Raw genomic sequence first — 15,766 nt, 5'->3', positions numbered from 1 at the left:
CGCCACCCCTTCCCAAGGGCTTTTTCCAGGTAATCGTCAGGCTGCTCCGATCATGTTCCACATGGTCGGAGCAGCGTTGCTTTTATCTGTTTATCATTGTGTTTCTCGTACTGAAGCATTTTTGATGGCTTAAACGATTATGATGCTGCATTGGTTTTGAATAGTAAATCCATGTTTTGCTTGCTATTTGTAATCGTTTAGCGGTTCTTGTACGCGATCTCGGGTGCAAGGGCAGCGCCTTGTTCTATTACTGCTTAGTAGATCTAATCTGTTCTGTTAGTTCTTTGTGTTACAAGGAATTGGTTTAACATCTAATGTGATTAGGCCCTTCAAACGGGTTGAATGTTCCAGTTGCATGTTTGGTGCCTTATGGTAACCTGATGAGGGATTGTTCCGGGAATCAACTTGTTAAGTTGGTTTTTAGGCCTCTCTTCGGATTAGCATATTGTTATCTTTCATGTTCGTTAGGCTTAACCACGCGTAGGATGTTTCGGTCATACGGTGAAAGCTTTTACTGTCGCAGATTGGATTAGCCTGGCAATTACAGAACATGCTTTTATTCTCCTATTGGATTCATATGAAGTGTTCGTATGTTTAGTAGATCCGATCTATTAAGTGTAGCATTCAGCTTCTTTCAGCCGATTCTGACAGGTACCCAAAGGTCCAATCTAGTACAATGACTCCGTCGGCTTCTTTGGCTGATCTGGGGATCGTTGTCAGAGCCGATCATGGCTCGGACTAATGTTTAATTTGGCTGTGTACGCAGGAAAATAGTTGAAGAACGGTTTCTACACCTTCCTGATCAGGTATAGGTCAGGTGGCACGCCTAGCACTTCACCAAGCCAGGACGTGTGCAAGACTTCTGGACCGTTGACTGAGGGACCAGGGCCCACCAGCAGTCCCGGAAGCCTCCCGGCTCCTCGTGTTGCCTGTCGCTGCTTGCCAGTGGGTTTTGACCGACAACAAGGGCGTGGTGGAGCGGGGCCACGGGTAGCGAGGGAGCGGCCGGGACGGCGGAGGAGGAATAGAGGAGGTCAGGCGCGGGGAAGAAGAAGGAAAGGAGAAGGGGGTGCCGACAGGTGGGACCCGCCTGTCGGTGGCTGGTGCGGTTGCGGGCTGAGGGAGGCGGGCTGAGGGAGTTGGGCCAGTTAAGAGGGAGGTGGGCCGAGCGTGGGGAGGGGAAAGAAAGGGAGAGAAGGTGGTCTGCAGGTTGGGCTGTTGGGCCGGCTCGGGCTAGCTTGCTATTTTCTTTTCCTGATTTTCCTTTCTCTTTTCTTTTTTTCAAACCAACTCAAATCTAGTTGAAATCAAATAAATTTCGAATTCAAACCCTATGCACTCATTTAAATAAAACCCAGAGAAGAATCTTCACCATTACCATCACCAGCACCAGCATGAATGTACAAACATGTTGAGCTAAAATGAAATTTTAATTCTTTGTGAAATAAATTATAATTATACGCAAGCTAAACAAAGAAAAACCTTAGAAACTTTATTAAAGCCAATTAAATTTAGTATAAAGTAGAAAATTTACAATAGGGTGTTACAAACCTACCCCCCTTACAGGAATCTCATCCCGAGATTCAGATAGGCTAGCTAGCAAAGAGATCGGGGTATGTCTTCCTCAGCTCATCTTCTCGCTCCCAAGTAGCCTCATCCTCTGTGTGATGACTCCACTGAACACGGCACATCTTGATCTTATTGTTCCTGGTAACTCTCTCAGATGTCTCCAGAATCTTCACCGGATGCTCGGTGTAGACCAGATCCTCCTGCACTTCCAACCCTTCCAACGGTGCTTGCTCTTCTGGCACTCTCAAGCACTTCTTCAGCTAGGAGACATGGAAGACATCGTGCACTCCTGAGAGATTGAGAGGTAACTCCAAACAGTATGCTACCTCACCCTTCCGTTCCAACACCTTGAACGGACCGATGTATCTAGGAGCTAGCTTCCCTTTCACATTAAACCTGCGGATTCCTCTCATCGGTGAGACCTTCAGATACACATGATCATCCACTGCAAAGGTCAGATCCGGTCGCCGGACATCTGCATAGCTCTTCTGACGAGTTTGTGCGACCCTCAGGTTCTCTCGTACCTGCTGTACCAGCTGTTCTGCATCCTCGATAATATCCGGACCGAATACCTGCCTCTCGCCAATCTACCCCCAATACAGTGGAGTTCTGCACTTCCGACCGTACAGGGCGTCGAAATGAGACTTCCTCAGACTGGCCTGATAACTGTTGTTATAGGAAAATTCTGCAAACGGCAGACATTTATCCCAGCTGGTACCATACTGAATAGCGCAGGCTCGAAGCATATCCTCCAACACTTGGTTGGTTCTCTCTGTCTGCCCATCTGTTTGAGGATGATAGGCGGTACTGAAACACAGCTTCGTATCCAACGAATTATGCAGCTGCTCCCAGAATCGTGAAGTGAACTAAGATCCTCGATCAGATATGATCTTCTTCCGAACACCATGCAGACAGACGATCCTGGAGATGTACAACTCTGCGAGTCTAGCACCGGAGTAAGTAGTTTTCACTGGAATGAAGTGCGGCACCTTTGTCAACCGATCCACTACTACCCATATAGAGTTGTACCCTTTCTGAGTATGAGGCAATCCAACAATGAAGTCCATAGTGATCTCCTCCCACTTCCACTCTGGAATCTTCAACGACTGCTGGCCTCTGATGCTCTGCCTTGACACGCTGACAGGTGTTACAGATAGCCACGTACTCTGCAACGGAACACTTCATCCAATACCACCAGAATCGTTCCTTGAGGTCATAATACATCTTCGTGCTGCCCAGATGAATGGAATATGCTGTATCATGAGCCTCACTCAAAATCAGCTTCCTAAGATCCTTTACATCTGGCACACATATCCGGCCCTTGTACCACAAGGTACCCTGATCATCCTCTCTGAAATGAGGTGCTTTGCCAATCTTGAGCAGTTCACAGATCTCCTGCAGCTTCTAATCTTCTTTCTGATGCTGCCTGATCTCTGCCTCTAGAGTGGGTTCTGCCTCGAATGATGCACTCGAGGTGTGATGCAAGAAACCCAGACTCAACTGCTCAAATTCCTCGCATAACTCCTGAGGCATCTGAAAAGCCATGGCCATGTTGACATGACTCTTCCTGCTCAGAGCATCTGCTACAACATTGGCCTTGCCCAGATGATAGTGAATCTCCAGGTCATAATCCTTGACTAACTCTAGCCATCTTCTCTGCCGCATGTTCAGCTCACTCTGCATGAAAATGTACTTAAGGCTCTTGTGATCGGTGTAAATGTCACACCTCTGCCCAAACAAGTAATGCCTCCATATCTTCAGAGCATGCACAACTGCGGCTAACTCCAGATCATAAGTGGGATAACTCAGCTCATGCCGGCGCAACTGCCGCGAAGCATAAGCTATAACCCTGCTTTCCTGCATCAGAACGCAACCGAGACCATCCTTCGAAGCGTCACAATACACTGTGAACCACTTGCTCTGGTCTGGCAGAGTAAGGACTGGCGCCGAAGTTAACCTCTTCTTCAGCTCATCGAAAGCCATCTGACGCTCATCAGTCCAGAAGAAATCCACACCCTTCTCTAGCAAGGAAGTCAAAGGCTTCGCAATCTTGGAGAAATTCTCAATGAACCTCCGATAATATCCTACTAAGCCCAGAAAGGAGCGGACTTCCTTCACTGTCTGTGGTGTCTCCCACTCGAGCACATCCTTCACCTTGCTCGGATCTACCGCAATACCTCCCTTGGAGATGACATGGCCGAGGAATGGAACCTCGTCAATTCAGAATTCACACTTGCTGAGCTTGGCATACAGCTTGTGCTCTCTCAACCTCTGCAACACGAGCTTCAGATGCTTCTCATGCTCTGCCTCTAACTTGGAATATACCAGGATATCATCAATGAATATTACCACAAAGGTATCCAGGTAATCCATGAAAACCTTGTTCATCAGATGCATGAAGAAAGCCGGAGCATTGCTCAAGCTGAAGGACATGACCGTATACTCGTATTGCCCATACTTGCAGGTGAATGCCATCTTCGGGATATTCTCGGGATGAATCTTCAGCTGGTGATAACCCGAATGCAAATCAATATTCGAGACTACACAAGCACCCTGAAGCTGATCAAAGAGATCCTCAATACGGGGTAATGGATGCTTGTTCTTGATGGTGACTGCATTCAGATCCTGATAATCGACGCACATTCTCTTCGCACCATCCTTCTTCTCTACAAGCAATATAGGAAAAGCCCAAGGAGAGAAGCTGTGGCGGATATAGCCCTTGGCTAGCAACTCGTCGATGGTCTTCTTAACTTCCTCGTGCTCAACGGGTACCATACGATAGGTCCACATAGCAATAGGAGCTGTGCTAGGCAAGAGATCAATAGAAAACTCAATGTCATGATCAGGCGGCATACCTGGCAAATCATTCAGAAAAACATCCGGAATTCAGACACCACGCAAATGCCATCCGTGGGTCTAGCCTCCATCTGACAAAGAAATCCAGAGGGCTCCGAAGCACTGACTGTGACTTCATGTCCATCCGGTGCTGACAAGTGGACAGTCCTCTGAGCACAATTAATCCTGACACCCCATCTAGCAAGTGTCTCCATTCCCAAGATCACATCGATACCGACCGAGTCAATGATGATAAGCCCGGTGCGGAACTCTACCCCCCTTATGATCACACTAATCCTGGAGCAGATAGAGCAGGTATGGATCTTGCCTCCAGGTGTAGTAACTACCATAGGAGTCCTCATGCAGGATACCGGTATACGATGTTTCTCAGCAAATGACTGAGTAATAAATGAATGCGTAGCACCAGTATCTAAAAGAACTGTAGCAGGGTGGGTCTTAACCATGAACGTACCAATAACCACATTAGGAGCCTCGGCCGTCACGTGGTTCACCCTGCCCTGTGATGGCGCCCTGGGCTGAGCTGGGCGCCCCTGCGGTCCAGACTGCGCCTTCCGGGGACAAGCGTTGGCGTAGTGTCCCGGCTCGCCACAGTGATAGCACGCCCGTGGGAGTGCTGGAGTGTCACACCCGATTTATAAAGAACATAAATCGAGCAATCATATATGCGCCAGGATCAAGTCACGCATATATACAACAGAATCATCAAGATATCATAACACATATCACGGATAACAATAATATAAATCGTAAATAAATCGTAAATGAATTATTTTATTGCAACCGAATCAAGAATCGGTTCAAGAATTGCGGAAGCGTAAAAGAGATACATGAAGAGTAGGACGCCACAGGGACGTCGATTGGGAGACAAACGCCTAGAAGTCGTCGAAGCCGCTGACGTAGTCCTCCACGTTGCCGGGCACTGAGCAGCAGTCAAAGGTATCCAAGAGGACAGAAAAGTAGAGAGGCAAGTGTGAGTACAAACTCGTACACAACAAGTATAACACAAACTATGAGGCTCTAGGTTGGCTGACTCGACTGCATTAGCTTTTAGTCTTGGCAAAATTTTATTAAAACTATTTACTACAAGTGGATGAATTACCATAAACCCACATTCCATAATAAATTAATTAGTATTAATTAAGAACTACTGAAAACCATCCAAACCAAACCACCCGGGGAATCTCCCTAATCAAAGGTTGATAGCCCCACTAATCAAAAGGAGGATCTGGGCCGCTCATGACTGTGAGCACAGCTGATATATCAGTTTTACACTCTCGAGAGGTTGCACGACTTTACCCACAAGTCGTGAGCTATGCTAGTTGTTCACCACACTTCCTTAGGTGAGATGGATAGCAAGCACACTATGAGACCGTTACAAAGGATCACGTTGGTAAGGTGTAACCGCTAAGGATTCTGGATCAGCGATGATGGGGCCCACCTCCGGGGGTACAAGACACACAGCACAGACCAAGCAGGAGGAGCAGGGACCATTGACGCCTACAACCCCTCTTGCCCACGCAGGTAAGTTACTCCCGAACTAACCAACACGACCTAATTAGTAAGTCAAGACCGTCCCATTCCAGTCTTGTGGTTGCGCGGTTGTCCCAGGTTGTCGCTCTATGAACCGGTCCTTATGGAGAGTGGCCAACCAAGCACTAAGCACCGTGCTGGCCCCCTAAACCATGTTTCTATCAAAACATCTTTTAAGGAGACGTGAGCCGCTCAAGCACACAGCACAGAAGGCCACTCTCAGAGTTAAGTTGCATATAACCATTAATCAAATTAATTAAATCGGGCCAAGTGTTATAGCGCAACAACCTAGCACAACTAACCAAAATGCAACCCAAGGTACAATATACAGGATAAAAGTGGCTAGGAAATCCTTATAGGCATATAGAATTAAAATGCAGTACGAAATTGTGTTTAAAAGTGATAGGATGTTCATGTTATACTTGCCTTCCTCAAAGTTCTCCTGCTGCTGCTCAAAAGCTTCAGAAGATGATGGCTCCTGGTACTGGTCCAAAGGCTCCGCGTCTACTCACGATCATCAAGCATGGTCCAGACATACACATATGCACAAACAATAGCAAACTATAAGAAACAGTACAACATTACATAGAAACAGCACACAAAACTATTCTAAAGCTATTCTATGCGTTACAACGATTGAGCGGACATAAAGACTAAAACGGAGCTAAGACGCGAAAACTACGCTTGAAACAAGGTCCAGGGACCTATTTGCGAGAAAAACTGAGCCACAGGGGGGTTCTGGACAAAAACCAGGGACCTCAACATAATTAAAGGGTAGACACAGGGGCTAGCATGTGAAAACCCGGGGCTTGGACGGCGGGCACTAAAACTGGAAAGCTCAGGGGTCTAAACGAGTAAAACAGGACTTGACTGCAAATAGTTTTGAACTAAGGGTGGACCGCGGGTTGATTTCCCGAAAGGGCAGGGACTCTTTAACAAAACGAGCGAGCCGAACCGGTACGCTTTAACCTGGGCCGCCGGATCTAACATCTACAGCCCAGATTAGATCCTAACAGCGAAGGGGTACGCGCGCCTAACAGCCGTTGGATCTTGATCCTACGCTCCGGACCCTCTCTTACCTCAGCTCTAATATGGTGCGCTAGATCGAGGACGGATGGCTCAGATTCAATCACAGGGGTGAATCGGTACGCACGATTTGGGTCCCTTGGATCCCGATCCCACGGCTCAGATCTGCCTCGAGCTCGGTCTAATCTCACGCGCTTAACACCGATCGGACGGCTCAGGGGAAAAGGGGGGCCTGGGGCATCGATTGCTCGCCGGCGACCACTCCCGCAGTGGCGGCTCGCCGGAGATGGCTGATCTCGGCCTTCCGGGCCCTATTTCGGACGGGATCAGGCCTAAGTTGGACCGCTGGTTGTTTCCAAGGAAACCCAGGGGTTCTTTAACAAATAGCCAGGCCGAAGGGGTATCTTCTAATCTGGACGGTTGGATCTAGATCTAATGGCTCGGACCTGATCTAACTCGCGAACCGGTATCTAAGGATCTCGGCCATCGGATCTTGATCTGACGCTCCGGACCCCATGTTAACCTAGGTCTAATCCCAGGCGTTGGCTTCTGATCTGGCGGCTCAGGACCGGACGGCTGGAGCCTAGCGCGAGCGAGGGGGCGGCGCTGGGTCGCCGGAACCTAGTTTCCGCGGCGGAAGTTCGCCGGAGCTGGCCGAACTCGACCTTCAGGGCTAGGATTCGAGCGGGAAAAGGGTCAGGGAGGTTCTGCACAACATGTGTAACCCACCTAGAGTTACAGCGGGGCTCGCCGAGGCTCTAGGTGGCAAGCACGAGGGCGACAGCAGGTCTGCATGGCGTGACTCGCCGGCGTGCATTGGTTCGGCCGCTGTGGGGGACTAAGGGCCACAATTTTTAGTGCAACAGGAAGAGCGGGGTGAGGAGATGCTCAACGAGGCTCGGGTTCGGGTAGGGCGGCCGTGCAGGACGTCGGCGTCGAAGTCCAGCGGTGGCGCACGGGCGGAGGTTGGTGACAGGATCGATGCGGGCCTGCTCCAGGCTCCTGAGCTCCACGGGTCGGCATGTGGAGTCCTTGCGAAGCCAATGGAGGGGTCAGCCTGGCCGGAGCAGCACCGACGGCGAGCAACTTCCACGGCGGCGAGCTCACACGAGACGGTGTCCGGGCTCAATTCCGGCGTGCACAAAGGCGAAGGCCGAGGAGAGCGGGCTTGGGGTCGATCCTGGGCACGAGACGGGGCTTCCGCGGCGGCTCTGGTGGGGTGTAGCGCAGCAGGGCGGCCGGCCCACGGGGAGCAGGGTCACGGCTTCGTGGAGGTAAGCTGGCAGGGGCATTAGGGTTTGGGGCGGCGGCCACGGGGTGGAGGGATGAGGGCGCGGGGGTCGGGGATCCTATTTATAAGGCGGCGGGCATCCTCGGCGTGCGGGCCTAGGCGTGGGCAGCGCGACAATCTCGGCGGCAGCGCTGCGCGGGTGATGCGGAGAGGAAGGGGAAGAAGCTGACAGGCAGGCCCAGAGTGTCAGCGGCGACGCGGAGCGGAGAGCGGGGCGAGCTGGGCCTCGAGCGTAGATGGGCCGAGCGCGAAGTGGAGGAGGAGGTGGACTGCGGGGAAGAGAAGAGCCGGCCACGCGTGGGAGAAGAAGAAGGGAGTGGGCCGTAGGGAAAGGAGGCCGGGTGAGCGCGCTGGCTGAGCACGAGAGGGAAAGAAAGAGAGAGGGAGAGAATGGGCCTGTGCGAGGAAGGGCCGGCCCAAGGGGAAGAAAGGAGGCAGGCCGGGCTGCCTGGGCTGGGATCCGGGTTGACTCTTTTATTTCCTTCCCTTTCCTTTTCCAATCCTTTTGAAACTCAAATCTATTTGAATTCAAACGAACTTTTGAATTCAAACCCTATGCACTCATTCCAATAAAACATATGCACCAGCATGAATGCACAATCATGTTGACCCTAGAATAAATTTTAATTACTCGTGGACTTTAATTAAATTAAATGCAAGCTAGGCACAATAAACCCTTAGAAAATTAATGGAGCCGAATTAAATCCATTATAAATCTTGGAATTTTACTTTAGGGTGTTACAGACCTACCCCCTTACAGGAATCTCGCCCCAAGATTCAGATAGGCTAGCTAGCAAAGAGATCGGGATATGTCTTCCTCAGCTTATCTTCTCGCTCCCAAGTAGCCTCATCCTTTGTGTGATGACTCCACTGAACACGGCACATCTTGATCTTCTTGTTCCTGGTAACTCTCTCGGACGTCTCCAGAATCTTTACCGGATGCTCGGTGTAGGTCAGATCCTCCTGCACTTCCAACCCTTCCAACGGTGCTTGCTCTTCCGGCACTTTCAAGCACTTCTTCAGCTGAGATAGATGGAAGACATCATGCACTCCTGAGAGACTGGGAGGTAACTCCAAACGATATGCTACCCGACCCTTCCGTTCCAACACCTTGAACGGACCAATGTATCTAGGGGCTAACTTCCCCTTCACATTAAATCTACGGATTCCTCTCATCGGTGAGACCTTCAGATACACATGATCATCCACTGCAAAGGTCAGGTCCCGACGACGCACATCCGCATAGCTTTTCAGATGAGTCTGAGTGACCCTCAGATTCTCTCGTACCTGCTGTACCAGCTGTTCTGCATCCTCAATAATATCCGGACCGAACACCTGCCTCTCGCCAATCTGATCCCAATATAGCGGAGTTCTGCACTTCCGACCGTACAGGGCCTCGAAAGGAGATTTCCTCATACTGGCCTGATAGCTGTTGTTGTATGAAAACTCTGCAAATGGCAGGCATTTATCCTAGCTAGTACCATACTGAATAGCGCAGGCTCGAAGCATATCCTCCAACACTTGGTTGGTTCTCTCTGTCTGTCCATCTGTCTGAGGATGATAGGCGATACTGAAGCGTAGCTTCGTATCCAACGAATCATGCAACTGTTCCCAGAACCATGAAGTGAACTGAGATCCTCGATCAGATATGATCTTCTTCGGAACACCATGCAGACAGACGATCCTGGAGATGTACAACTCTGCGAGTCTAGCACCGGAGTAAGTATTGTTCACCCGAATGAAGTGGGCAACCTTCGTCAACCGATCCACTACTACCCATATAGAGTTGTACCCTTTCTGCGTACGAGGCAATCCAACAATGAAGTCCATAGTGATCTCCTCCCATTTTGTGGCAGAACCAACCTGAATTATACCGGCTCAAGTACGCGAGTCCAATCCTGAGGGCTCCAACGTGCTTCAAACGGTATAATCCCTTGGCCTGTCGGGTAACGTCCCGATAAACCACCGATACACAGGATCAAATAAGGTTACCTCACACGAAGGTAAGTCCAGAGATACAATCACCCTCACATTTTACATCTCAGAGACTTACATTACAAGAGTTTCCAAAAGAAATACGAAGTTTCAAATCCAGAGAAAAGATTACACACCATTAAAGCTATGGTTTTTGGCAGCGGAAAACATACGCGATGATCTACAGCACGTCGACAAGACGGATGTCATGCTAAGCCCGGGCACGACATCACTCGATATCACCAGTGCTGGCCGGGGACGGATCCCATTCCACGGACCAACCTTCTGAAAGAGCACAGGGCCAAGGCAAGGGAAGAGTAGGGTCTTCAAGACATTACCTGCAAAACATATAACTAGCAAGGCTGAGTATACTAATACTCAGCAAGGCTTACCCGGGATTGGGTATACTTAGCCCATAACTAGACTTATGAAAGCTTATAATGGTTCTGGGTTTAGTTTCAGCTGAAAAGCAACTAAGAGTAGATCCTTATTTTCAACTTTTAGCTTTCAAGTTCTATGTGATTAACCATTCTAGATAAGCACTTACAACTAAGCAAGCAAGGTAGAGCTCTTTATTCAACCATCAGTATTATTCATCATATAGTTGCTCTTGTTACTCTGTGTGATAAAGGGATTAAGTAGTCTCAATCATCGTGAGAGGCGGACGATTCTGAATCGAATTTAACCTTGCAAGGTAAACCTAACTCACACGCTTGGAACATCCAACGATAGTTCCGAAGCAACCGTTTACCTTTCATTCCGACTCGTGGATCAGATCCACCACAAGCGACTGCAGGAACATACGCACATCACTCGTGCAGGACATACGTCTGCAGCGCGACTACAAAACCCGTATTCCTGGTTGCCCTTGCAACACGTATTTCCTCAGTCGAACATAAGTAACCAGAAGAAGCAAAACGAGTGGTGGGAGGTATGTCCACTCCTCGAGCCGATTGGTTACTAGGCTTACCGCTTACCATATTTCGCGGCATGTGGTTAGTACTTTTAAACGCTTAACCCCGATCGGCACACACCGCGATCTTATCAAATTCAACAACACAGACGGGGTATCACCTCAACCATGATACCTTACAAAACTCCCGTCCGGTATCCTTATAGTGATAACAGGAATGTAAACATTACAACTCCTATATCGCGCGAGTGACAGGAAATCACCCGACTTCTACCGGGCCTATTAGTATAGCAGCTAGTCGGACTCAAGAGCTAGTATCCATCACATTGGTTCTTAAGAGAATGCAACTAGGGTTTCAAGCAATTCCTAAGAACTTAATGCATAGAATACGTAAATAGATATAGATTGCAGTGTAATAAAATAGTAGGTTATGTCCGGGGCTTGCCTTTACTGGTGGGTCTAAAGTCAGTAAAGTCAATATCTTCCGAACTTTGGTTCGGGGCTTCAGTTAATCCCTTGGTGACGTTTATTTGATCTTCAGGAAAATCCTCTGTAGACTCCAGGGAGATCTCGCAGGTACCGTTGCCGAAAGTAATCGTATCTACATGTAATGCAACATCACATTCAAGTGTGCACACAAAACTATTTTACTTCACAACAAAGTTGTAATTCAACACTCATTTAACATATTACTTACATAACAACCAAAAAGATTTGAAGCTAAACATAAACAGAGCTTTAGGAGGACAACTAATTAGAATCGGCTCCTTGTTGAAGATCACAACAGAGCCAATTGGAAATAACGGGGGTTTAGCTGATGGAAAGGTGCATCGGTTCCCTAATTGATCGATGAAAGCATCGATTACTTTAGTAGAAGGATGATTCCTAAAGCAGTTGTCTTAACTGAGATGTGCTTAAGTGTTATCCTAGGTAATTAAGTGTGGTTATACCGACTCGATTACGTCAGCACAACAATTGAGTGACGTATAGCCGAATGGAGTGTGGTTAAGGGTATATGACTGATAGATATATAACCGATCTCTCAGTCGATAAATCGACTGATAGAAGTGTGTGGACAAGGATGGGGAAACTAAGGATCGATCGGCCGTGATTGACCGATATGGAGAGCAACTAAAATCGGCTTGGATCGGCCGATAACAAGAATCTTAAGGTCATGCGTGCAACTCCGATACATCGTCTAGGTGCAGCCAATGTAGGACAGAACAAAGGAATTGTATCGACAGTAGCCGATACTAGAAAGGTAACAATCATATCAGCTAACCAGCCGATGGTAGAAGCATCGACTGACAGCTGTTACACAGGAACATCATAGACTCAAAGGAAACGGATGCTTAGCGGCTGAACCAAAAGTTGATGTTGAAATGCAGCTGCAAAGATGTATAAGCTGAGCAATAGATGCACATGAACTAATGAAGATCTTTATACGAAGAGAATTTTACGGAAACGGCAATCAAGACAAGGATAATGTCTTGACGGTAAGGATAAGAGCACTCGTATGAAAAGATTAACTAGATATCGCACATCTGCACTTGAGACATGTATCCTATGATTAACCCTTTAGCTACAACATATGCATACAACTCAAGGTACAAATAAGCATTCATTTCCTAGTATTCAACCTAAATCACAATTCAAAGACTTTCACTCAATATCATAACATAAAACTTGTAGATTTCGACCTAGGGTTTCAAATAAAACTGATTTTACACTTTTATGAACTCCTTACGAAAATCTATAAAATGTAGAAGTTCATTGATTTGAAATAAATAAAGTTCTGGAAATCTTACAGAAAACACCCTAGAACTTTTTAAAACATAGCAATCAAGTCCCCGGTCCGGGAAAACAGATAACAGGAAGTTAACGACGATATTCCGGCAAAGGAGTCGCCGGCATTAAGAAGATTCAGTAGGTCAGGGCAAACCTTGGTTATGGAGAAGAACAGATGGAAGGTGAATTCCCGTGACGAACAAGATTGGCGATGAGAAGTGCTCGACGATGACGAGACTTCGTGGATGACGAAGTAGTTTGCCGAGAATGGTTGTAGTGGGTGGAAGATGGCTGAAGGAGTAGTCTCCGTGGTGACTCGTGGTCTTGCTCGGCGATCGACGAGGAATAGGAGCTGCTGGATGTCGTGGATCCCTGGGACGAAACGACAGAGCCAGATTGGTTCGCTAGGACAACTCCTCCTTCCGACTTGCCGTGCCAAAAGCGCTTTTCCGCCTCCGCGAGGACCGAGGTCTGCTCGCACTAGGGCCGTGCCTTCCGTTGCCTTTTCCTTGATGGCCTCTAATGTCCATCATGCGCGACCCTCCTTCACACCAACTCGGTTACGGCCTGAGCTCGCCCAGCGAGAACACCGCCACGCGTTGCACGCCGCCACCCTGCACGACGTCGCTCGGCATGGTTACTCTTCTTCCTCCTGTTGTCGAGCCCGCACTCGCCTCGGCCTTGCCGCGTCGCAGGTCCTTCCGCGACTGTCCTTGCCAAGGTACTGCCGTGCTCGACCTCGTCGCCCTTCGTGTGGGTCTGTCCCGATCCGCCACGCCTCACTTCCGCCCGCGCACGCCCGAACCGCGCGCGTCCTTGGCCCGCATCGCGCTGCTGCTCACGCGTCTGAAACCGCTCCGCACGTCACTGCTCGCTCCGGGCCGTTCACCTCCGCTCGAGTTCTGCTCCTGCACTCACACGCCCACGCCGCCTGCATCTGTGCCGTGCTTGCTCCGGCCGCCTAATATCTGCACACACATTGCTAGCTTCTGCACGTCACTACGCGCACGCTCGCGCCACCTGCTCGGCGTCGCCCACGTTCCACTCTGGCACCGCTCGCCCGTGCACGCCGCGCCCATACACACCCGCACTGCGCGCGTGTCGTCCGCCGCCCGTGCTCCGCCGGTCCCAAGCCGCGCCAACTCCCTGCGTCCTCGCTCACCAGCCGTCCGCGCGCTTGGGCCGCGCCACTCCGTCTACCCCTGCACGCCGCTGTTCCGGCTCCAGCTCGCGCTGGCGCCGCTCCGCGCTGCCTGCAGCCGCTCGCCACGCCTGCTCTCACGCGCTGAGCCGCGCGCCGCTGCCGCCCTGCGCTCGCCCTTGCGCATCGCCGCTCCGCCACCAAAGCCGCCGCTTGCCCAGAGCCGAACCGCCCGCTGCCACGCGTTCGCTTAGGCGCTGCCCCGCCTCGCTCCGGCCTCACGCGCCTTCGCCTGCTCCGCACTGCTCGGGGCCCCCCACGCTCTCCCGGCCCTGCTGCTGCCTGAGCCGCGCGCCTGGCCCAGCGCCGGCCTCCGCCTGCCCGAGCGCTCGCGCGCCGAGCCCGCGCTGCTGCCGCCCGCTTCCCGCGACGCCCGCCTGCCGCTTGCGTGGGCCGCCGCCCCGCCCGGGCCTGCGCGTCCGCCTGCCACCGCTCGGGCCGCGCCGCCTGGGCCCGTCGCCCGCCTGCGCCGCCGGGGCAGGAGCGCCCCACACGCCAGCCACCGCTTGTCTGGTGGAGAAAAGGAAGAGAGGCAGGGGAAGTACCCCAGGACAGAGCACCGGCCGCAAGAGATAGAGATGCTAGAAGAAGATAAGGGGGAGAGAGAGAGGAAGAACAGGGAAAGAGGAATGAAATTCTCCAAGGACTTATATGTAAAATTAGAGAACTGTAGGGACCTATTTGTAAAACAAAATTTCCCATTGATTTAAAACCCTAATGAAGAAATGCCCAAAACGAAAGTTGGAGAGTTTTTCAAGCTCTACAACATTGCTTTAGGGCCCAAATTCAAAAACTCAAAATTTATATTTTTACACGTGAATTTTTGAATAAAAGTCGGATTTGAATTGCTTTTGTCCTAAAGAATAAAATTTTATAACATTCAGGACCTAAATGCAAGTATTTATGACATGTCATGATGACGGGATAGAATCGTCATAATGATTGGATAGACATGTCATGATGACTTGCACTTTTACACTTTAGCCCTGAGTAACTTTAAAAGTTACTTTTGTAAATCAAACATTTGCATAAAAGGACTTATACTTTTATAAAATCACATAAATATCCTTATTTTTACCACTTTACCCAAAAATTTTACACACTTCACCACACACACATTTCAAATGAAACTTTCAAATAAACATACATTTTTACAAAGGATAACATAAGAAAAACATGTTTACCAAAACCACCTTTCACTTATTTTGAAATTACCTCCCATCCAAACAAATTTTGCAAAACAACCATAGGTTTTTCTGTAATTACAAAAATACCCCTTTTTACTTGCACTTTAAATTTTTCAAAAACTTCACACAAACACACATAAGCTTTATACAAACAAACACATATTTCACACTAACAAAATATATGCCTAGCATTACAAATACACGAACTGTCACACATTTCCACTCTGGAATCTTCAACGGCTGAAATAGGCCTGCTGGCCTCTGATGCTCTGCCTTGACACGCTGACAAGTGTCACAGATAGCCACGTATTCTGCAACGGAATGTTTTATTCCATACCACCAGAATCGTTCCTTGAGGTCATAATACATCTTCGTGCTGCCCGGATGAATGGAATATACTGTATCATGAGCCTCACTCGGGATCAGCCTCC

This window comes from Panicum hallii, chromosome 3 (genome assembly GCF_002211085.1).
Source record: "Panicum hallii strain FIL2 chromosome 3, PHallii_v3.1, whole genome shotgun sequence".
NCBI lineage: Eukaryota > Viridiplantae > Streptophyta > Magnoliopsida > Poales > Poaceae > Panicum > Panicum hallii.
This window is presented reverse-complemented; position numbering follows the sequence as displayed.